The 24,911-nt window shown below is 39.8% G+C and overlaps 1 protein-coding gene across 7 annotated transcripts in view; it reads right to left on the bottom strand.

The window, feature by feature from the left end:
• The window catches only part of CPEB3 (cytoplasmic polyadenylation element binding protein 3), a 202,761-nt gene that overhangs the window by 155,667 nt on the left and 22,183 nt on the right, over nt 1-24,911 (bottom strand). Inside the window, exon 1 of one of the 7 annotated variants that reach the window (XM_018041461.1) lies at nt 2,695-2,828. The exons of 4 other annotated variants lie outside the window; for them this stretch is intronic. The gene's annotated coding sequence lies outside the window, so the exon portion shown is untranslated. Of the gene's footprint in view, nt 1-96; nt 236-2,694; nt 2,829-24,911 lie in introns of those variants that run through there. 2 more of the 7 variants (XM_018041466.1, XM_018041462.1) reach the window with 2 other exon arrangements.

Raw genomic sequence — 24,911 nt, 5'->3', positions numbered from 1 at the left:
AATGCAAATCCATAATCTCCCATTTAGAAGAACAGGTCGGGCTGGGGTGGGGGAGCTCGTGCAAGGTCTCTAAAAATACTGTGAGAGCGTCTTCACCCTTTCTGATGTCTAGGTTCCTTTTCTGTATTAGTAAGAGAGGTGCTTATAAGACAGAAAGACAGCAATTTCGCCACGTCTCTTTCCCCTTCACCGGAACTCAGAGCGTTCACCCTGCAATGAGAAACTGATTCTGGTTCCTGTTTTTTCCCAAGCACCACCCTCCCCCAGCTATTTGCATACGTCAATAAATACAGCTGCGTCCTTCAGCAAGGTTAAAAAGACACCACACACGACCCTTTCTTCCCCCTTCCCAGCTCGGACACTTTAAAGAAACAGTAGTCTTATCCCCCTTGATTAGCAAACTGCCTTCTTGCCTAGATAATTGTTTCATTTAGCCGCAGCGAACCACGAGGGAGGAAATCCTTGCCATTTGTTAGGAGGACTCAACTGCACAACCATTCTCTGGCCTCCCAGTAGCTGCAGCTACTCCATTTTGTCAGGAGACATTAAAAAAAAAACAAAAACCAACATCCTTTTAAAAGAGGTAAAAATCTACTGAAACATTTGCAAGTGCTTGCTTCTTGTTATTCTAAGGATTAGATGGCTGGGTTGTTTTTTTGTTTTTTGCTTATTCTCCAATGTTCTCGTTTCCAATTCTGCCTCTCAAGAGATTTCTTGGCATCAGTAGTTCAGGTCTCAACAGGAGCCTGAGAATTTCTCTGCAGAGTGAAGAAATGTTCTCGTTGGATTTGAGGTCAGAGAGAGAGAGGGAGAGAGACACGCGGAGGGAGGGAGGAAGAAGGAGAGAGAAAAGAGGGAGGGGGACGGGGGACTGTCTATGAGATGAGGTGGGGGTGGGGCTTTAAAAAAAACCCTCAGATTTAAGTATGAAGTCAAGATAATACTGGGGTTGCCAGATTTTTCATTTTTTGAATCCTCCTGCTGCTGCCTTGGTCACAAGACTTTGGCAAATTTAGAACCTATTCTCTTATCACTAGTATTAACAGTGGAAGATTATGGTTTGAAGACCCTGAATTACCATATGCTAGCTAACGTGTTAAAAATAGCACAGTACAAAGTCGCAAATTCTCATACATTGTAATTATAGTGCATTGCCATCACTGCTTCATTTAGCCATATAAGGAGTGTATGGTATTTTCCATTTCGCATAGAAGGGCTATATTCACCTCTGCCATACAGCCTGTTTTATCATTCAAGGATGAAAATAGTAATCGCTCAAAACCAGGAGATTTCCATACCCACAGTTACCACTGAGTTCATTTGTCCTTTAGAACACGTTAATTGCTTTAAATATATGAATATTACAGTGCCGAGACCCTGAAAACAAGTATTTTGAAATGTTCAAGGTGCATATGACCAAATACATAATTATTTTTAGATGGTGATTCAGTATACTTGCAACAAAGTTATTAATATATTTAATACAGTTAATTAACTCAGATACTCGGAGAAGGATCTTTCTCAGGACACTCCTAAAACGGCATTCAGATACACACAGAACTTGTGCCTTTGGATATTCTCACGATAACTGCTGTAAAATGAATGTGCTGGGAAATGGATTTGCTACTGCTCTTAACTATTAAGCAAAATATGTCAGACTAAGAAATGGAATTAAAAGTAGTTCTACTATTTTGTTGAAGAATATCTTCAAAATGGTTAATATCTCATTCTAAAGTTTCATACATAGACAAAATAGTGGGCTCAAGGAAAAGCTTCACAGCCACCTTAACTCCTCCCTCCCCAACCCACCCCTCCAAAAGAACCCAACCCAGTATAATACAAATCACAAATGGCCAACTACTACCAATAAAACCTATTTAAGATTGGTTTTGTGTTCCTTAATTCCCTTGGTCTAAAATAATGACTTTGATCAGTATTGTAAATATGACAAAGAGGCAGGGAGAGCTTGGATTCACAGCAACACAAAGTTCTATTGTTGCCAAAGAAAATGGACATAGAAAGAGACATTTTTATACTTGGTTTAAGCAGTGCTGCAGTAAACCATTATAATCTGGGATTTGAGTCTCTCCCAGTGGGCTAGAATTGTCTTTACAATAGCCATATCATCATGGCTGAAATATGCATTTGATTACAATTTTAATATCACTCAGCTTTTCTGATGCTAGTACCAATGCCTTCTGTTAATGCCTTCAGTTTAAACTATATGTTTATAGTGGAAAAATTAATGTTGTCCTATGGCAAAAAAAAAGCCATAAAGTAAGCTAGACTCAGACTATTTTAAGGCTATAAGTAATATTCATATATTAAATTTAAAAATTTTTATCATACTAGGAACACTCTTTTCTCTTCTTAACATTTCTTAAAGACATTAATTTCACTTTCTGCATAAATTCACTCTGTCAAGGTCAAGACCCATCTTTAATAAAAAAGACCCTTTTAAACAAAAGATAAGCAATAGATTAAAATAACATTTACAAAATTAATATGCAATGTCAGTAACTGTACAGTCTATTCGTTCGGGTGGGTTTTTGTTAGTCTTTTTTTCTTTTTTCTTATTTACAGCAAAGTCCGGGAAATAGATACCTCCTTCCCCTCCCCCCACCACACACACAATAGATCTTCCTTTACATGCAATCACCCAATCTCAAGTAACAAATTCTTAGCAGCAGTTACCTTTGAGGGTCCAGTTTTTAAGGATCGATAAAATTTAAAAGTGTACAGTATTTATTTTCTTCTTTCAGGTTGATTATGTGACCGCTCTGGCAAAAGCACTTTGACAACTGTAGGAAGAGAGGGCATGCGCACACAAGGAACTGTGGGGGCTGAAGTCCTTCACTAGGTACTCTGCCCGACTTAAGCACGCTCAGCCACGAAAGGAGGAAGCCTTTCAAATACTGATTCCAGGGGAAAGAGGTTGTGCCGGATTACATTTTATCTTCCTAAACAATCTAAATCACGAGTTGTTCAGAGAAAAATAAACCGGTTTGTCAACTGATTTAGGAAGCCAGGTTAAAAGAGAAACTGGATTACAGGACTCAAATAAATAAACCCAGCGGAGCTACCTTAAATGGTATTAGAATGGTAATGACTGGGTAGCCAGCAGTAGGAACCCAACCACACCAAAAGAGGTGGGGTGGGGAAGAATAAAGAAGGGCGGAGGTGGACTACTAGGGAAAGATACTTAAAATCTGACCATACTTAAATACATGTAATATTAGAAAATGAAAAGTACCTTAATATTAAATATGATATTAACCTTGGAGGTCAGGTTAAAGATAGGTTTCAGTCATAAATTTTGGACATTTTCTATCCACCAAGATTTCTATTTGATTTTCAATGAAGGTACAAATCACTTATTTCAAGATTCTACTTGATATGCTCTAAATCATACACCTCCTTATTTTACTTGTCAAAATGAAAGTTTACTTTGCATTATTCATACAATGATCAATCAAATAAAATTCAACTCTTTAAAACAGTGTTTTAGTTAAATATTAAAAAATAATTTGACATGTTTATTGTTTCACTGCATAGGACAGTGACATCTTTATTCAAAGCAGAAAGTAGATACAGTTTCTTTTAAAACTTTTTTTCCCCTGATGTACATTTTTCCTATCTTAACCTCATTACCCCAAGGCTGGAATCTCACAACATCTTAACATCAACTGGTGTTATCTATAGCTTCTGAAAGCAATACTTCAACTACCAGTTTGCTCACATAGGCAGAAGGTATTATCTCTTGTGGGATTTGGTTCAATGCCATTCATGCAAAGGGTTCAGAATAAAGTCACTTGATGACTGTGCTGATTGAACTAAGAATTAAAAATGTCAAACATCATTTAAAACTATCTTAATTCTCTATTTCCCCTCTTCACCAATTAGAACTAAAGTAGTATTATCAGAGACTACCAATTTGCAGCAGGCAGCAGTCTTTATTTCTACTTATTTCCAAGGGAAAAAACAAAACAATTTAAGAAGAAAAAATCATTTTGAATCAATCTACTAAAAGCTCTTTTTAAAAGAACTACAATAAGTGGTCCTCTTATTCCTACTATGAGCTTACGGTATATTCCCCATTTTCTTTCCTTCCTCCATCTTTCTAAAGAAAAATTTTCCTCTGACAACGTGTTATACTTACCATATTCATTCCAGAGTCTGTAAGGATGAACTCAGTTAATCTTACTTCTGAAGACTTCCCTAATCTACCAAACTTCTACATTTTCAAGTACGTCAATAAAGTTTAAAAAAACAAAAGTTCCCTCATAAAATCCATATAAAGACTTGTTTTAAGAAATAGATTTTTCAAGATTATTTAAAATTAATATGCCGAGATTTTATTGGTAAGGTAGAAAATTTTATTATTCAGGTGTACTTGAAAATGGTTTAATTGGGCATTTAGCAATCCACCTGACCCCAACTACAGGTCTACTAATAATATACACAGTGAAGAAAAATAAACTTTGGTCTCCGACCCTTTGATAAATGACAAAAATAAATTAGCACTGCCTATACTTAACTGTATTGTATTTGAAAATGAACTATCTCTGCTCTTCCATTCCTAAAATGAACACTCAAATTTAAAAAGAAAATGACTCATATATCTATAAGCTGCTGCTGCTACTGCTAAGTTGCTTCAGTCGTGTCCGACTCTGTGCGACCCCATAGACAGAAGCCCACAGGGCTCCCCCGTCCCTGGGATTCTCAAAGCAAGAACACTGGAGTGGGTTGCCATTTCCTTCTCCAATGCATGAAAGTGAAAAGTGAAAGTGAAGTCGCTCAGTCGTGTCCAACACTTCGTGACCCCATGGACTGCAGCCTACCAGGCTCCTCCGACCATGGGATTTTCCAGACAAGAGTACTGGAGCGGGTTGCCATTGCCTTCTGTTGCTGCTGCTGCTAAGTCGCTTCAGCAGTGTCCGACTCTGTGCGACCCCATAGACGGCAGCCCACCAGGCTTGCCCGTCCCTGGGATTCTCCAGGCAAGAGTACTGGAGTGGGGTGCCATTGCCTTCTAGAGTTACACTATTACAATCATTGATCATGTATCAAACTATACATTTGATCAACTGCTTCAAGTCTAGTCATCATTTCCATTGAAGGCTCAGTCATATACTTGGTAATATAAGAAATAATAATCTTGTGAAACAAGCAAAACACAAATCGTATACTTAATAACATTAGTAGAATTAAAAGTAAATATTTTAGCCATGAGCCTCCCACACCAGTTTTTTTTTTTTTTTTAAAGATTGTCAAGACTAGGGAATGGGTCACTTAGAGCAGAAATCTGATTTTTCATGTGGTTCAAATGTGTTACATTAAAGGATTTATCAGGTACAAAAATACAGCATTCAGTTTGAATTATAGCACAGATATCTCCCTGAGATGCTGTAAGGTGTCAAGGGTCTTACAGTTGTGTAGTACTGCCTTTCTCATCATAGAGATCTCAGAATTCAATAGATTAATAGCCCGGTTACTATCATTTAAAGATTATGAAAGTTGTCGAGGCTTCAGTTCAGTTCAGTTCAGTTGCTCAGTTGTGTCCAACTCTTTGCGACCCCATGAATCACAGCACGCCAGGCCTCCCCGTCCATCACCAACTCACAGAGTTCACTCAGATTCACGTCCATCGAGTCCGTGATGCCATCCAGCCATCTCATCCTCTGTTGTCCCCTTCTCCTCTGCCGCCAATCCCTCCCAGCATCAGAGTCTTTTCCAATGAGTCAACTCTTCGCATGAGGTGGCCAAAGTACTGCAGTTTCAGGTTCAGCATCAATCCTTCGAAAGAAATCCCAGGGCTGATCTCCTTAAGAATGGACCGGTTGGATCTCCTTGCAGTCCAAGGGACTCTCAAGAGTCTTCAACACCACAGTTCAAAAGCATCAATTCTTCGGGCTCAGCTTTCTTCACAGTCCAATTCTCATATCCATACATGACCACTGGGAAAACCATAGCCTTGATTAGATGGACCTTAGTCGGCAAAGTAATGTCTCTGCTTTTCAATATGCTATCTAGGTTGGTCATAACTTTTCTTCCAAGGAGTAAGCGTCTTTTAATTTCACGGCTGCAGTCACCATCTGCAGTGATTTTGGAGCCCCCAAAAATAAAGTCTGACACTATTTCCACTGTTTCCCCATCTATTTCCCATGAAGTGATGGGACCAGATGCCATGATCTTCATTTTCTGAATGTTGAGCTTTAAGCCAACTTTTTCACTCTCCTCTTTCACTTTCATCAAGAGGCTTTTTAGTTTCTCTTCACTTTCTGCCATAAGGGTCGTGTCATCTGCATATCTGAGGTTATTGAGATTTCTCCTGGCAATCTTGATTCCAGCTTGTGCTTCTTCCAGCCCAGCATTTCTCATGATGTACTCTGCATAGAAGTTAAATAAGCAGGGTGACAATATACAGCCTTGACGTACTCCTTTTCCTATTTGGAACCAGTCTGTTGTTCCATGTCCAGTTCTAACTGTTGCTTCCTGACCTGCATACATCCTCCAACCCCACTGAAGACACACACACACTGCTAAATAGAATACCAGTAGAATACAGATCTTTGACCCATTGGGATCATACCAGTGGAGGACTGGTTGGGGTTACCTGTAATTTGTTAACATGTATGACCTTAAATTCATGAGAATCCCAGGCTACACCTTCATATCATCCCTGTAGACATCCACTCCATAAATTAGTGCCACAAACCACTGAGTTCTATACCAATCACTCTCTTTAAGGGTAATAACAGGCATAGTTCATAAAGCACCCAGCCTTGTCTCATAATTACCAGGTTGACCATTTTTAGTATGATTTAACCGTTCCCAACATAGAGGAGCCTTTAAACTTAAATGACCATAGCCTGGTGTTAACCATGTAGATCCTCCCCATAATTGTAGGATTTTTCCTTTTAATAGATGAGAAGTTAATTTTTTATTGAGACTTAGCTCATCACTCCAATTGAGTTTAAATGACCCTACTAGAAAACTTAAATCTATGGCCAGCCTCAGAGCAGGTATTTTTAATTGGCCAGGTGAGACGATCCCATCTAGAATTATTATGAATAGATAGAACAGGACTGAACACTCATCTAAAACAAATTTCCTTGGCGGTATTCAATCAGAGCCCTAAAGAACAGAGCTGCTTTTGGGGGGATGGGGGTGGTGGCAAAAATACTGGAGTGGGTTGCCACTCCCTTCTCCAGGAGATCTTCCCGATCCAGGGATTGAACCCGGGTCTCCTGCATTGTAGGCAGATGCTTTACCGTCTGAGCCACGAGGGAAGTCCATATATTTATATACCAAGGTATAAATACATACCAAGCAAACAATAAATTATAGGAGGCCTCCCAAAAAATACCTTCTCTCCTGAACCCTTGTTTTTATTTAACCAAAAAGGAAGCATTTTCTAAAATTTTGCCTTTAAGTCACAAAGCTTAACCACAGACTCCTTTTGAATAATCATGGAAAGCTCTAAAAATTGAGATTTTTGCAATCATTGCAAAGTTAATTCATTGAGATATACCTGGGTCAATACATCTTTCCAGGCTTCCTTTTTCCCTTCCTTTCCCTACTTACATCTCCAATTCTCATGAGTCCTGGGTAGTTGGTAGTTGCTCCATGTATACTTGCTGGATAAATGAATGGATGGATGAATGAATGGATGGATGAAGTATGGTTTTGGATTATCTAAAATAGCTAAGGCTTGAGGTAAGTATTAAATTATTCTCCATTTACAATAAAGAGCAATTACTTTTTCATCAGCAGCAAGAATGGGAAGTGGTATAAAACAGATAACCATTTTGGCCCTTAGGATGCTCAGTAGTATACAGATCACTGGATGATCATCATGCAATAATATTTATTAAGCACTAATTAAACAAGGAACTTTGTTCCTACCAAAGATTTTACAATCTAATAAAGACACACACCCTGCCCCCTACAGAAACTGCTTCATTATAGCAATGGACAATCAGAGCTAAGTCCAAAGGATGTTTTGTTAGTCTTATCTTGCTTGACCTTGCAGCAACATTAACCACACTTTCTAGATCTACCTTCTTCCCTTGGCTTTCTTCAGGCTGTTCTTTGTTGGTTTTCTTACCTTTGGGGTATTACTCGCTTGCCCCCATATGCACACTCATGCTCTCTCTCAGTCTTCTTTGCTGACTCTAAGTATTGAGTTCCTCAGGACTCTATCCTAGGCCCTCTTCTCATCTCTATGTGAGTGGCTTCTCCAACTAAAGGAAGGACCACGCCTATCTTATTAAGAGCTATATTCCCAACATATATCACTGTGCCTAGGACATAATAAATAGGTATTCAGTAAATATTTGTTGAATTAAATTTACAATTGTGTGCAAAGGACAACAATGCCAACAATACCTAGGTGAAAAAAAAAAACAAACTTAGAGGGACTTACACTACTAGACATCAAGATTTATTATGAAGCAATAGTAATTAGATTGTGTGGTTACTGGCACAAGGATAAGCAAATAGACAAATGGACCAAAAAGTCCAGAAACAGATCCGCAAATGTATAGTTCTTAGGAAACTGTTGACCTAACCACTTGTCTTGGCCAGACATGATGATAACTGCTTGCCTGAGTTGTCCACAACAAGAGGTCCCAATAAGGAACATGGTCCTGCCTCCAAAAACTAACCAGAATTCAGGAGGAGCCAAAACAGTGAGGAGACAACCAATATCCCAGAATCCTTTGTGCTGGAACCCATCCTGGCTGAAAGATCAATGTGCCACCAGGAAGGACCCTGAGTCTGACTATGGACCAGAGATGACTGGTCATAGACAACCCGGAAACTAATCATAAAACATAAGACTACAAGCCACATGGCAGAGTAAATTCTCCAGGGTTCCCTTATCCTCTTGCTCTCCACTCAGGCACCCTTTACCAATAAAGGCTCTTGTTTTGTCAGCACACGTATTTCCTCGGGCAGTTCATTTCCGAGTGTTACACAAGAGCCCACTCTAAAGCCCTGAAAGGGGCCCCCCTTCCTGTAACATGGTGACCAGATTTCTGAACACAGTAACTGCAGTGGTGAAAGGATGGTCTTTTCAATAAAGAGTACTGGAGTCAACTGAATGTCCATATGGCAAAAAAAGAGACCTTCATCCTTACCACACCATACACAAAAATCAATTCCAGATGGATTGTAGGTCTAAATGTAAAAGGTAAACAAGAAAGTCTTTAAAAGAACATATGAGAATATTTTCATGACATTAGAGTAGGCAAAAATTTTTTCAAAAGGTCACAAAAGCAATAAATATAAAGGAAAAATTTAATAAACTAAACTAATTAAGAACATCTGTTTACCAAAAGTCAGAGTGAAAAATCAAAGAAAGGGAGAAATATAGGCAATATTCAAAATAATTATAATTCAAATACATGAAGAACTCTTACAAATTAATAACAGTGAACATCCCAAAGAAAAATGGGCAAGAGACTTCAACAAAAGATACTCAAATGTTCAAAAAGCATATGAAAATGTGCTCTACGTCACTTGTCACCAAAGAAATACAAAATACAACTAAAATGACAAAAACTGGAAAAGACACAAATACCATATATTTGCAAGGATGTAAGGCAACTCATTCTCAAACACTGCTGATGGAAGTATAATTGAATTTAACTATACAACTACACTGCAAAACTATTTACTAGGATCCATTAAAACAAATGTCCACACAACTTTCTTATTCTTGTTCAGTCAGCCCAGTCATGTCCGACTCTGCGAGCCCATGGACTGTAGCACGCCAGGCTTCCCTGTCTTTCACTACCTCCTGGAGTTTGCTCAGTCTCAAGTCCATTGAGTCAGTGATGCCATCCAACCACCTCATGCTCTGTCGTCCCCTTCTCCTCCTGCCCTCAATCTTTCCCAGCATCAGGGTCTTTTCCAATGAGTCGGCTCTTCCCATCAGGTAGCCAAAGTATTGGAGCTTCAGCTTCAGCATCAGTCCTTCCAATGAATATTCAAAGTTTATTTCTTTTAGGATTGACTGATTTGGTTTCCTTGCAATCTAAGGGACTCTTAAGAGTCTTCTCCAACACCACAGTTCGAAAGCATCAATTCTTCAGTCTTCAGCTTTTTTATTGTTCAGTTCTCACATCCATATATGATTACTGGAAAAACCATAGCTTTCACTATACGGCCCACTGCCAGCAAAGTAATGTCTCTGCTTTTTAATAATGTAACCTAATGTCTAGGTCTGTCATAGCTTTTCTTCCAAGGAGTAAGCATCTTTTAATTTCATGGCCAAAGTCACAGTCCGCACTGATTTTGGAGCCCAAGAAAATACACTCTGTTACTGTTTCCATTGTTTCCCCATCTATTTACAATGAAGTGAAGGGACCAGAGGCCATGATCTTCATTTTTTTGAAAGTTGAGATTTAAGCCAGCTTTTTCACTTTCTTCTTTAACCTTCATCAAGAGGCTCTTTAGTTCCTCTTTGCTTTCTGCCATAAGCATGGTGTTATCTGCATACCTGAAGTTATTGATATTTCTCCTGGCAATCTTGATTCTAGCTTATGCTTCATCCAGTCTGGCGTTTCACATGGTGTACTCTGCATACAAGTTAAATAAGCAGGATGACAGTATACAGCCTTGACGTACTCCTTTCCCAATTTTGAACCAGTTCATTGTTCCATGTTTGGTTTTAACTGTTCCTTCTTGACCTGCATACAGGTTTCTCAGGAGGCAAATAAGGTCGTCTGATATTCTCATCTGTTTAAGAATTTTCCAGTTTGTTGTGATCCACACATTCAAAGCCTTTAGCACAGTCAATGAAGCAGAAGTAGATGTTTTTCTGGAATTCTCTTGCTAGTCTATGATTCAACGGATGTTGGCAATTTGATCTCTGGTTTCTCTGCCTTTTCTAAATCCAGCTTCTATATCTAGAAGTTCTCGGTTCACATACTGTTGAAGTGCTTATGGCTTGAAAGATTCTGAGCATTACTTTGCTAGTATGTGAAATAAGTGTAATTGTGTGATAGTCTGAACATTCTTTGGCATTGCCCTTCTTAGAGAATGGAATGAAAACTACCTTTTCCAGTCCTGTGGCCATTGCTGAGTCTTCTAAATTTGCTGGCATATTGAATGCAGCACTTTGACAGCATCAACTTTTAGGATTTGAAATAGCTCACCTGGAATTCCATCACCTCCACTAGCTTTGTTCATAGTGATGGTTCCTACGGCCTCCTTTACTTCACACTCTAGGATGCCTGGCTGTGAGTGATCACACCATCATCGTTCTGTGTATTCTTGCCACCTTTTCTTAATATCTTCAGCTTCTGTTACGTCCATACCATTTCTGTCCTTTATTACGTCCATCTCTGCATGAAATGTTCCCTTGGTATCTCTAATTTTCTTGAAGAGATCTCTAGTCTTTCCCATTCTGTTGTTTTCCTCTATTTCTTTTCATTGTTCACTTAAAAAGGCTTTCTTATATCCTTGCCATTCTTTGGAACACTGAATTCAGATGTGTGTATCTTTCCTTTTCTCCTTTGCCTTTGCTACTCTTTTCTCAGCTATTTGTAAGGCCTCCTCAGACAACCATTTTTCCTTTTTGCATTTTTTTTCCCTTGGGGATGGTTTTGATCACCACCTCCTGTACAATGTAACGAACCTCCATCCATAGTTCTTCAGGTACTCTATCAGATCTAATCCCTTAAATCTGTTTGTCACTTCCACTGTATAATCATAAAGGATTTTACTGAATGGCTGAGTGGTTTTCCCTACTTTCTTCAATGTCAGTCTGAATTTGGCAATAAGGAGTTCATGATCTGAGCCACAGTCAGCTCCTTGTCTTGTTTTTGCTGACTATAGAGCTTCTCCATCTTTGGCTACAAAGAATAAAATCAGTCTGATTTGGGTATTGACCATCTGGTGATGCCCATGTGTAGATTTGTCTCTTGCGTTAGAAGACGGTGCTCTGCTATGACCAGCGCATTCTCTTGGCAAAACTGTTAGTCTTTGTCCTGTTTCTTTTTGTATTCTAAGGCCAAACTTCCCTGTTACTCCAGGTATCTCTTGACTTCCTACTTCTGCATTCCAGTCTCCTATGATGAAAAGGGCATCCTTCTTTGGTGTTAGTTCTAGAAATCTTGTAGGTCTTCATAGAACTGTTCAACTTCAGCTTCTTCCGCATTAGTGGTTGGGGCACAGACTTAGATTACTGTGATACTAAATGACTTGCCTTGGAAACGAACCAAGATCATTCTGTCGTTTTTGAGATTGCACCCAAGTACTACATTTCAGACTGACTCAGAGGGCTACTCCATTTCTTCTAAGGGATTCTTGTCCACAGTAGTAGATACAATGGTCATCTGAATTAAATGTGCCCATTCCACACACCTTATGATCCAGCAATTCTGCATCCAGATATATACACAATAAACATGGCAACAGATGGTCACCAAAAGACATACTCAAAACAACATTATTCACAGTAGCCCAAACCTGGAAACAACCCAAATATCCATTTACAACAGACTGAATAAGTAAATCATGACAGAGTCATAGAATCAAATATCATAAGGCAAAGATAATGAACAGACTCCAACTTTATAGAACAACCTAGATGAACTGCATGAATGCAATGTGAAGTGAAAGAAGTCTACCATGTAAGAATATATATGATTCCACTTATATAAAGTTCTAATAAAACTAATTTATGGGTCTAACAGATAGTATTCTGGTAACTTCTGCAGAAAAATAATGATTTATGGGGGATATAAAAGGGTACTGGTGACACATCCTGTTACACATGTGTATTTACTTCAAAAGTTCAGAAAACAGGACACATGATTTTCGTACTTTTCTGTCTTTCTGTTATGAAAGTATAAGTGTTAGTTGTTCAATCATGTCCCATTCTTTGCAATCCTATGCACTGTAGCCCATCAGGCTCCTCTGTCCATAGGATTCTCTAGGCAAGAATATTGGAGTGGATAGCCATTCCCTGCTCCAGGGGATCTTCCTGACTGACGATCGAACCTGGGTTTCCTGCATTGCAAGCACATTCTTTACTGTCTGAGCCACCAGGGAAGCCCATTTTTTGTTCTACTTTCTTTAAATGTATAAAACATATACATGTATTTGCAAAGGTTAACTATCTTCTCTAACGTAGAGGCAGAAACAGCAAAATCTGGCCAAGTAGGAAGGGGAGCCTTAAATCTGGGTCATTGAAGCTAAAGAAATAAACTGGGGGGCCAGTGGAGGGAGGTAGGATTCCTATGTGCCAGACCAGTATTAGAGGTGCACACACACACACACACACACAAAAGCACAAATCCCTAGACTTCAAATGCCTCACAGTCTAAGGAAGGAAAAATCATTCTGGTCAATTATGATAAATAAGATATCCCCTAGTTCAGTTCAGTTCAGTTCAGTCTCTCAGTCGTGTCCGACTCTTTGCGACCCCATGAATCACAGCACGCCAGGCCTCTCTGTCCATCACCAACTCCCGGAGTTCACTCAGACTCACGTCCATCAAGTCAGTGATGCTACTCCTTGGAAGAAAAGATACCCCTAAGTCATCTAGAAAACTTCTAAGATTGTTATAGCCTTAGGGCAATTTACATGCAGGAAGTCCAGAGCATCTGAGGAAGGACTTGTTAAGCAGTTCTAGATCAGAGTAAGTTTGAGAATGGAACAAGAGAAAGGGAGCAAAAGGAAGCCAGGTGACTCAGGTGTGGTTTGGTAGGCACTCTGAAGAGCACCTGGGGTTCTTTATACTTCTTGCCTCTCTGTCCATTAGGTTTAAGTTTGTTCACTCATTCATTCAACAATTTTATGAAAAACCTAGCTGCAAAGTAGCAATTCCAAAACTTCACCTGCTTTCTATTGACCCTGTCTCTAACCTCTACGGAAAAACTGAGGATATTACACAGTAATTTCCTCAATTTCTCAGCTGCCTCCCTCCCTCTTTACAAACGTATCCATGTCCCCACTCATACTTGCTTTCCTTCCACCTCAAAAGAAACTGAGTTCCCCTACAAGTCTACATTAATCCCTCCAGCTGTAGTCTAGAGTTCATTCTATCTTGTTTCCTTGAGATCCATTTCATAAGTTAATTATGTCTAGGCTTCTCCTTCCCATTCCAGAGAAGCTACTTAAAAGAAACCTCTAAATCCAAGCTTTACTTCCTTTGACTTCCAGTTGACTCCCTAAATTTACTGCATCTAGCTTCTGCCCTACCATCCTACAAAAATTGCTCTGGCTACTGATCTTACTCATCAATGACCAACTGACAACTTTTCAATTTTTATTTTACTTTCCATTTATCCTTCATAACACTCTTGTAGTAGGCAGAATTCTAAGGTGGCCCCCTAAAGATTCCAAGCTAGAAGGAAAATAGGAACCCTAGTCCTGCAAAGGCAATTCAGCCAAAAAGAATGAACCTGAAAGTGAATCTGACACCCTAAACAGAGAACCCCAGTCATAAAGAACTATAAATTAATAAATGAATGGAGTTTCTTTAAGCTTACCACCATTAAGCCTGTGGTAATTTGTTACAGAGAAGTAGCCAACTAATACAATATTCCATTGTCTTTGAAGATACTGCTCTCCTGGTTCTTCACTTCTGAAGCTTATTCTCAGTTCTCTTGGCCTCTAAATACAGTTTCCCCCAGAGTTCTCCTAATTCTGCTCTCTCCAAAAGAAAGTGTTACATTCATGAACTGGAAAACTGAATTCACCAGTATCTAGGTTTCCAGAATAAATCTTTTTCCTAAGCTCCAAACCACTACTTAAGCAACAACTTCTCTTAGGATCCTATAGCACTTCTCTTATCTAAATCCTATTAAATGGTACCACCATCCATGTCGTCAATCAAGGTAAGAATCTGGACATGATTTCGTCCTTTCTCTTCCACCTCACTGATGGGCAAGTCCAACTGGTCACTAGTGAAAGTTGCTCAGTTCAGTTCAGTTCAGTTCAGTTCAATCCCTCAGTCGTGTCTGACTCTTTGCGACCCCATGAATCACAGCACGCCAGGCCTTCCTGTCCATCACCAACTCCCAGAGTTTACTCAAATTCATGTCCATCGAGTCGGTGATGCCATCCAGCCATCTCATCCTCTGTCGTCCCCTTCTCCTCCTGCCCCCAATCCCTCCCAGCATCAGGGTCTTTTCCAATGAGTCAACTCTTCATCAGGTGGCCAAAGTACTGGAGTTTCAGCTTTAGCATCAGTCCTTCCAATGAACACCCAGAACTGATCTCCTTTAGGATGGATGAGTTGGACCTCCTTGCAGTCCAAGGAACTCTCAAGAGTCTTCTCCAACACCACAGTTCAAAAGCATCGATTCTTCGGCGCTCAGCTTTCTTCACAGTCTAACTCTCACATCCATACATGACCAATGGAAAAACCACAGCCTTGACTAGACGGACCTTTGTTGGCAAAGTAATGTCTCTGCTTTTTAATATGCTATCTATGTTGGTCATAACTTTCCTTCCAAGGAGTAAGCATCTTTTAATTTCATGGCTGCAATTGTGTCCAACTCTTTGAGACCCCATGGACTGTGTAGTCCATGAAATTTTCCAGGCCAGAATACTGGAGTAGGTAGCCTTTCCCTTCTCCAGGGGATCTTTCCAACCCAGGGATCGAACCCAGGTCTCCCACCTTGCAGGTAGATTCTATACCAGCTGAGCCACAAGGGAAGCCCAAGAATACTGGACTGGATTCAGTTCAGTTCAGTTGAGTCACTCGGTCGTGTCCAACTCTTTGGGACCCCATGGACTACAGCACGCCAGGCTTCCCTGTCCATCACCAACTCCCAGAGCTTGCTCAAACTCATGTCCATCAAGTCAGTGATGTCATCCAACCATCTCATCCTCTGTCATCCCTTTCTCCTCCTGCCTTCAATCTTTCCCAGCATCAAGGTCTCTTCCAATGAGTCAGTTCTTAGCATCAGGTGGCCAAAGTATTGGAGTTTCAGCTTTAGCATCAGGTCCTTCCAATGAATATTCAGGACTAATTCCACAAGGAAGCCCAAGAATACTGGAATGGGTAACCTATCTATTCTCCAGGTGATTTTCCTGACCCAGCAATCAAACCAGGGTCTCCTGCATTGCAGGCAGATTCTTTACCAACTGAGCTATCAGGGATTGGTCACTAAAACTTGTTAATTTTGCCTTCTAAATTTCTGCTTCCCTTGTGGCTCAGGTGGTAAAGAATCCGCCTGCAATGCGAGAGACCTGGGTTCGATCCCTGGGTTGGGAAGATCCCTTGGAGGAGGGAAAGGCTACCTACTCCAGTATTGTGGCCTGGAGAATTCCATGGACTGTACAGTCCACGGGGTCGCAAAGAGTAAGACACGACTGAGCGACTTTCAGTTTCACATTTCTGCCCCCGCCTCTGCATTCACAGGCAGCACTTTGTTTCACCTAAACTATGGCAGTAACATCCTAATGTCTCTCATTGCTGTGCTCAGCCACTCAGTCCTGTCCGACTCTTTGTGACCCACAGACTGCAGCCTGCCAGTCTCCTCTGTCCGTGGGATTTTCCAGCCAAGAATACTGGAGTGGGTTGCCATTTCCTTCTCTAGGGAATGTCTCTCATAAGTACTCTTCCAAATATGGCCTCCACACTAAAGCCTGAGTAATCATTCACAGTTTTACCATTTTATGCCCCTTTCTAAAACTCTAATTACTTTTCCCTTGCCAAGAGGATACAATACAACCTGAATCTTCTACTCTTCTTCCTAGCCATACCAAACTACTGCTACAGGTCCCTGGATGGGTTGCGCCATGCAGTATAATGCCTATGCATGTATTCCTTCTGCCTGAAACACCTTTGTACCTCTTGATAACCTGCTCCTACTCACCTAAGAGAGCTGACCCTGACCATGTAAGCAAAACTGCCCATTCCTTTCTTTATATACACCTCTGTCCCACACACATATCTCTATTATAATATTCTCCATATTTGTGTACTATCTGTTTACACATCTGTCTTTCCTCCAAAAGCTCCAGGATCAGGACCATATTCATCTTTGGAATTCAGGCTCCAGGCCTGTAATGTAGAGATAAATCAAAGGAGAAAATATATTGTACTTACAATTTAGAAACTGAAAGTACTTCCTTCACTTTAGATGAAGCCAAATTCTCTTGCCATTAAAGGCATTTCAAAAGCACTAGTTTAAAGACATGCTATTTAATGTTTAATGAAGATATTCCATACTAAAATTTGGTGGAATTAATTTACTCTTTCTCCTGTTGTAGGACATTTGTTTCCAAATTTTCATTATTTTCCAAACTTTTGTTTCCTTAAAGCTATATTTCTAAAGAAAACAAGACTTGATGAAAGGCATAACATTAAAGCATCTGATACATATTAGCAAAATGTTTAAGCTTCAGCAGTTTGTATTTCCTGAAGAATTAAGCTTCTAATATGAAAACAGTGTATGAATAGTGTATGCAGTCCATGGGGTCTCAAAGAGTCCAACACATGACTGACCTGAGCGACTGAACTGAACTGAACTAATAGATAAAAGAACAACACAGTTACTGTTCTGATAATAACCTAATGTAGAAAGATGTCTCTACTCTTTTGATTTACCAAATAAGATTAAGTCTCTTTCAGCATCCTAATACGTTTACTACTTTGTCAGTCTTCTTTATCGTAATTTCATGTGATGATGAAACAGTAAAGATATGGTTATGTACTTACACCCTATGTTTGTTGGAGATTTCATTTCAAAGAATGACATGTAAATGTGTACATGTGTGTTTCCAGATAGCTCAGTGGTAAAGAATCTGCCTGCCAATGCAAGAGAAGCAGGAGACATGGGTTTGATCCCTGGGTCATCAAGATCCCCTGGAGGAGGAAATGGCAACCCACTCCAGTATTCTTGCTTGGAAAATCCCATAGACAGAGGAGCCTGGTGGGCTACAGTCCACGGGGTCACCAAGAATCAGAGACGACTTAGAAACTGAGCATGTGTATTCCGTTAGAGAAAAAAAGATGAGCAGACTTCATCTATGTTCCCTATGTTTCTAGACTTCAACCGTACTAAATCTAAAACCTAATAGTCACGGAGGTTGCCAAAAGGTACAAACCTCTAGTTATAAAATAAATCAGTCACACAAGTGTAATATATAGCACAGGGATTATAGTTAATATACTGTATTGTGTATTTGAAAGTAGCTAAGAGAATAGATCTTTAAAGTTCCCATCACAAGAAAAAAATATTTGTAACTATTAGTGATGATGAATGTTAACTAGATTTTTTTTGTCATGATCATTTTGCAATGATCAAATATTAAACCATTATGTTATATACATTAAAGTAATATAATGTTATATGTAATTATATTTCAATTTTTAAAACCTACTATTCATAAATATATCAACTACCCATGTTCACCTTGGGTCTGAAATGTTCAGTAGACCAAGATATTTTACATTAAAAAAAAAGATATTTTACATAAAAAGTTTTATGCATCAAAAATTTGTAAACATAAACAGGAACTAAATTTGATTTCTTAAAAAAGCCTACCCAAACCATTTTTAGATTTTATCCAATGGCAAACTGAGCCTCCTAACCACAAGGTATTCTCCTCTACAAACTGTTTCTGATACAGCATACCTTCCTTCATCCCATGGACAGAGGAGCCTGGCCAGCTATAGTCCATAGGGCAAAGAGATGGACACGACTGAGCGACGGAGCATGCACGCACCTTCCTTCAATCAACTACAGCCTGATCATTTTCCTCCTTTTGTCATGGTAACTCACTTACAAGAACCTTCTGGAGACTGCAAAAATTGCAGAATGATTTCAGACAATATAATTAATCTTTATATGAGTTATTTCTTCTCCCCCTAAAATAACTGCCATTTTATTTAAAATTTTTTCATTTTAAAATATTATTGTGAAAGGCCATGAGCTCTTTCAGAAGACTTCAAAAAAGCAAACACTACCTAATCTTTTAAGTTGTTCTTCAAATCTCCGGACAGCTTCACCATTTCATTTTAAATGCTGTTCACAAGTTGCCTGCCTTAGACTAGAGTCAACAGGCACTTCCCAAGGAGCTGCTGCAGAAGTATCACCAGATTCCACAATTTCAACCTCCATCCCCAAAGGTTTAGCTACAGCTTTAAGCATTTTCCCAAGAGCATTCCAATTGCCTGCTGGACAATTTCATGTTCAAGTTTCACCACATCACTCGTAGTTATCTACTGGCAAGAGCAAACATCTACCTTAGTATTTAGAACTCTCCCCTTCTAATCCCAACCTATGTTATTAGATACCATTGGCCCTGCTTCTCCAGGTAAATATCTCTACTGAACCCTACTGATGCTACTGGTTCCATATGGTGTACCCTTCTCATCCTCTCTACTTTGCCTTTCTTTGGGGCTGAGTTCAAACACCAATTCCTAAAAAGAGCGTTTATTTGTACCACACATTTATAGCTGTGCATTTCTATTTACCTTTTCTGGTATAATTATGTTAACTCCTCAACCAGATATCTTTAAGTTTTTTAAGGGAAGGCACTAGAACTCATGCCTCTGTTCTCCCTCAGACAGGTAGAGTCTATTGCAGACAGCCTTGGAATAAGAGGTAACATTTATGGCACATACATAGTGTGGCAAATGCTTTCTACTTATTAGTTCATTTAACCCATGTAATAAATCTATGCAGTAAGTACTGTTATTGTCCCTAATTTGAGACAAGAAAATGGAAACTTAGAAAGGTGATTTACCTGTCCAAGGTAACAAAATTAGTTTGAACTAGGCCTTAATTTCAGGTTTGTCTGACTCTAAATTGTCTTCTGATTAGTGACTCATAGAAGCAGAGTTTCTTGTCCTCAATTCAGTTCAGTTGAGTTGCTCAGTCGAGTCCAACTCTTGGCGACCCTATGGACTGCAGGACGCAAGGCCTCCCTGTCCATCACCAATTTTCGGAGTCCACCCAAACCCATGTCCATTGAGTCTGTGATGCCATCCAACCATCTCATCCTCTGTCATCCCCTTCTCCTCCTGCCTTCAATCTTTCCCAGCAGCAGGGTCTTTTCAAATGAGTTAGTTCTTCCCATCAGGTGACCAAATTATTGGAGTTTCAGCTTCAACATCAGTTCTTCCAATGAATATTCAGGACTGAATTCCTTTAGGATGGGCTGGTTGGATTTTCTTGCAGTCCAAGGGACTCTCAAGAGTCTTCTCCAACACCACAGTTCAAAAGCATCAATTCTTCTGCACTCAGCTTTCTTTATAGTCCATCTCCATACATCCATACATGACTACTGGAAAAACCATAGCTTTCACTAGACGGACCTTTGCTGGCAAAGTAATGTCTGCTTTTCAATATGCTATCTAGGTTGGTCATCGCTTTTCTTCCAAAGAGCGTCTTTTAATTTCATGGCTGCAGTCACCATCTGTAGTAATTTTGAAGCCCCCAAAAATTAAGTCTCTCACTGTTTCCATTGCTTCCCCATCTATCTGTCATGAAGTGATGGGACCAGATACCATGATCTTCATTTTTTGAATGTTGAGTTTTAAGCCAGCCTTTTCACTCTCCTTTCACTTTCATCAAGAGGCTCTTCAGTTCCTCTTCACTTTCTGCCATAAGGGGGGTGTTATCTGCATATCTGAGGTTATTGACATTTCTCCCAGAAATCTCGATTCCAGCTTGTGCTTATCCAGCCCAGCATTTCTCATGATATACTCTACATAAAAGTTAAATAACCAGGGTGACAATATAAAGCCTTGACGTACTCCTTTCCCTGCTTGGAACCAGTCTGTTGTTTCATGTCCAGTTCTAACTGCTGCCTCCTGACCTGCATACATATTTCTCAGGAGGCAGGTCAGGTAGTCTGGTATTCCCATCTCTTTAAGAATTTTCCAGTTTGTTGTGATCCACACAGTCAATAGCTTTGGCATAGTCACTAAAGCAGAAGTAGACTTCTTCTGGAACTCTCTTGCTTTTTTGATAATCCAATGGATGTTGGCAATTTGATCTCTGGTTCCTCTGCCTTTTCTAAATCCAGCTTCAACATCTGGAAGTTCATGGTTCACGTACTGGTGAAGCCTGGCTTGGAGAATTTCGAGCATTATTTGCTGGCATGTGAGATGAGTGCAATTGTGCAGTAGTTTGAGCATTCTTTGACATTGCCTTTCCTTGGGATTGGAGTAAAAACGGACCTTTTTCAGTCCTGTGGCTATTACTGAGTTTTCCAAATTTGTTGGCATTTTGCGTGCAGCACTTTCACAGCATCATCTTTTAGGATTTGAACTGGAATTCCATTGTCTCCACTAGCTTTGTTCACAGTGATGCTTCCTAAGGCCTATTTGACTTCCAGGATGTCTGGTTCTAGGTGAGTGATCACACTGTCACGATTATCTGGGTCGTGAAGATCTTTTTTGTACAGTTCTTCTGTGTATTCTTGCGACCTCTTAATATTTTCTGCTTCTGTTATGTCCATACCATTTCTGTCCTTTATTGTGCCCATCTCAGCATGAAATGTTCCCCTGGTATCTCTAATTTTCTTGAATGATCTCTAGTTTTTCCCATTCTATTGTTTTTCTTTATTTCTTTGCATTAATCGCTGAGGAAGGCTTTCTAATCTCTCCTTGCTATTCTTTGGAACTCTGCATTCAAATGGGTATATCTTTCCTTTTCTCCTTTGCCTTTCACTTTTCTTCTTTTCACAGCTATTTGTAAGGCCTCCTCAGACAACCAATTTGCCTTTCTTCATTTATTTTTCCTGGGAATGGTCTTGATCCCTGCCTCCTGTACGATGTCAGGAACCTCTGTCCATAGTTCTTCAGGCACTCTGTCTGTTAGATCTGATCCCTTAAATCTGTTTGTCACTTCCAATATGTAATCGTAAGGGATTTGATTTAGGTCATACCTGAATGGTCTAGCGGTTTGTCATACTTCTTCAATTTAAGTCTGAATTTGGCAATAAGGAGTTCACGATCTGAGCCACAGTCAGCTCCCGGTCTTATTTGTGCTGACTTTACAGACGTTCTCCATCTTTGGCTGCAAAGAATATGATCAATCTGATTTTGGTGTTGACCATCTGGTGATGTCCATGTGTAAAGTCTTCTCTTGTGTTGTTGCAAGAGGGTGTTTGCTATGACCAGTGCGTTCTCTTGGCAAAACTCTACTAACCTTTGCCCTGCTTCATTCTGTACCCCAAGGGCAAATTTGCCTGTTACACCAGGTATTTCCTGACTTCTTACTTTTGCATTCCAGTCCCCTATAATAAAAAGGACATCTTTTTTGGGTGTTAGTTCTAGAAGGTCTTGTAGGTCTTCATAGAACTGTTCAGCTCTTCAGCATTATTGGTCTGGGCATAGAATTGGATTACTGTGATACTAAATAGTTTGCCTTGGAAACGATCAGTGATTATTCTGTCATTTTTGAGATTGCATCCAAGTACCGCATTTTGGACTCTTTTGTTGACTATGATGGCTACTCCATTTCTTCTTCGGGATTCTTGCCCACAGTAGTAGATATAATGGCTACCTGAGTTAAATCCATCCATTCCAGTCCATTTTCGTTTGCTGATTCCTAAAATGTTGATGTTCACTCTTGCCATCTCCTGTTTGACCACTTCCAAGTTGCCTTGATTCACGGACCTAACATTCCAGGTTCCTAGGCAATATTGCTCTTTACAGCATCAGACCTTACTTCCATCACCAGTCCCATCCACAGCTGGGTGGTATTGTTACTTTGGCTCCATCTCTTCATTCTTTCTGTAGTTATTTCTCCAGTAGCATATTGGGCATCTACTGACCTGGGGAGTTTATCTTTCAGTGTCCTATCTTTTTGCCTTTTCATACTGTTCATGGGGTTCTCAAGGCAAGAATATTGAAGTGGTTTGCCATTCCCTTCTCCAGCGGACCACTTTTTGTCTCTGTCCTACTTGATATAAACAGCCAAGCAGATAGTTTGGGCTTCAGAGGTGTGAAGAGAAAGTAAATTATGGTTCAGCAACTTTCCTTACTCCCTTTAACACAAAGTTTTTATTCAATGACCCTCTTCCAACAACACAAGAGGCAAATCTACACGTGGACATCACCAGATGAACAATACTGAAATCAGATTGAGTATATTTCTTACAGCCAAAGATGGAGAAGCTCTAGACAGTCCAGCAAAAACAAGACAGGGAGCTGACTATGGGTCAGATCATGAACTCATTGCAAAATTCAGCCTTAAACTGAAACAAGTAGGGAAAACCACTTGGCCATTCAGATATGACCTAAATCAAATTCCTTATGATTATACAGTGGAAGCGACAGATAGATTCAAGAGATTAGCTCTAATAGACAGCGTACCTGAAGAACTATGGACAGAGGTTCATTACATTGTACAGGAGGCAGTGATCACAACCACCCCCAAGAAAAAAAAATGCAAAAAGGCAAAATGGTTGTCTGAGGAGACCTTACAAATAACTGAGAAAGAGAAGCAAAACGCAAAGGAAAAACAGGAAGGATATACCCATTAAATGCAGAGTTCCAAAGAATAGCAAGGAGAGATAAGAAAGCCTTCCTCAGCGATCAATACAAAGAAATAGAGGAAAAGAACAGAATGGGAAAGACTAAACATTTTCTCAAGTAAGCTAGAGCTACCAAGGGAACATTCCATGCAAAGATGGGCACAATAAAGGACAGCAACAGTATAGACCCAACAGAAGCAGAAGATATTAAGAACTGGCAAGAATACACAGAAAAACTGTACAAAAAAGATCTTAATGACCCAGATAACCACGATGGTGTGATCACTCACCTAGAGTCAAGCATCCTATCATGTGAAGTCAAGTGGGCCTTAGGAAGCATCACTACAAACAAAGCTAGTGGAGGTGATGGAATTCCAGCTGAGTTGTTTTAAATCCTAAAAGATGATGCTGTGAAAGTGCTGCACTCAACATGCCAGCAAATCTGGAAAACTCAGCAGTGGCCACCAGACTGGAAAAGATCAGTTTTCATTCCAATCCCAAAGAAAGGCAATGCCAAAGAGTGTTCAAACTACCACACAATTGCATTTATTTCACATGTGAACAAGGTAATGCTCAAAATGTTTCAAGCAAGTATGTGAACTGAGAACTTCTAGACATAGAAGCTCAATTTAGAAAAGGTAGAAGAACCAGAGATCAAATTGCCAACATCCGTTGGATCATGGAAAAAGCAAGGGAGTTCCAGAAAAACATCTACTCCTGCTTCATTGAGTGTGATAAAAACCTTTGACTGTGTGGATTACAATAACTGTGGAAAGTTCTTAAACAGATGGGAATACCAGACGAAATTCCTTGCCTCCTAAGCAACCTGTATGCAGGTCAAGAAGCAATAGTTAGAACCGGACATGGAACAATGGATTGGTTCAAAATTGGAAAAAGAGTATGTCACGGCTGTATAGAGCCACCCTGTTTATTTAACTTGTATGCAGAGTACATCATGTGAAATGCCAGGCTAGATGAAGCTCAAGCTGTAATCAAGACTGCTGGGAGAAATATCAATAACCTCAGATACGCAGATGACTCCACCCTTTTGGCAGAAAGCAAAGAGGAACTAAAGAGCCTCTTGATGAAGGTGAAAGAGGAGAGTGAAAAACCTGTCTTAAAAATCAACATTCAAAAAACTAAGATCATGGCATCCAGTCCCATCACTTCATGGCAAACAGATGGGGAAACAATGAAAACAGTAACAGAGCGTATTTTCTTGGGCTCCAAAATCACTACAGATGGTGTCTGCATCCATGAAATCTAAAAATGCTTGCTCCTTGGAAGAAAAGCTACAACAAACCTAGACAGCATATTAAAATGCAGAGATATCCCCTTACTGATAAAGGTCCATATAGTCAAAGCTATGGTTTTTCCAGCAGTCACGTGAGATTTACACTGACTATAAAGAAGCCTGCGTGTTGAAAAACTGATGCTTTTGAACTGTG

This window comes from Capra hircus, chromosome 26 (genome assembly GCF_001704415.2).
Source record: "Capra hircus breed San Clemente chromosome 26, ASM170441v1, whole genome shotgun sequence".
Classification (NCBI taxonomy): Eukaryota; Metazoa; Chordata; class Mammalia; order Artiodactyla; family Bovidae; genus Capra; species Capra hircus.
This window is presented reverse-complemented; position numbering and strand designations above follow the sequence as displayed.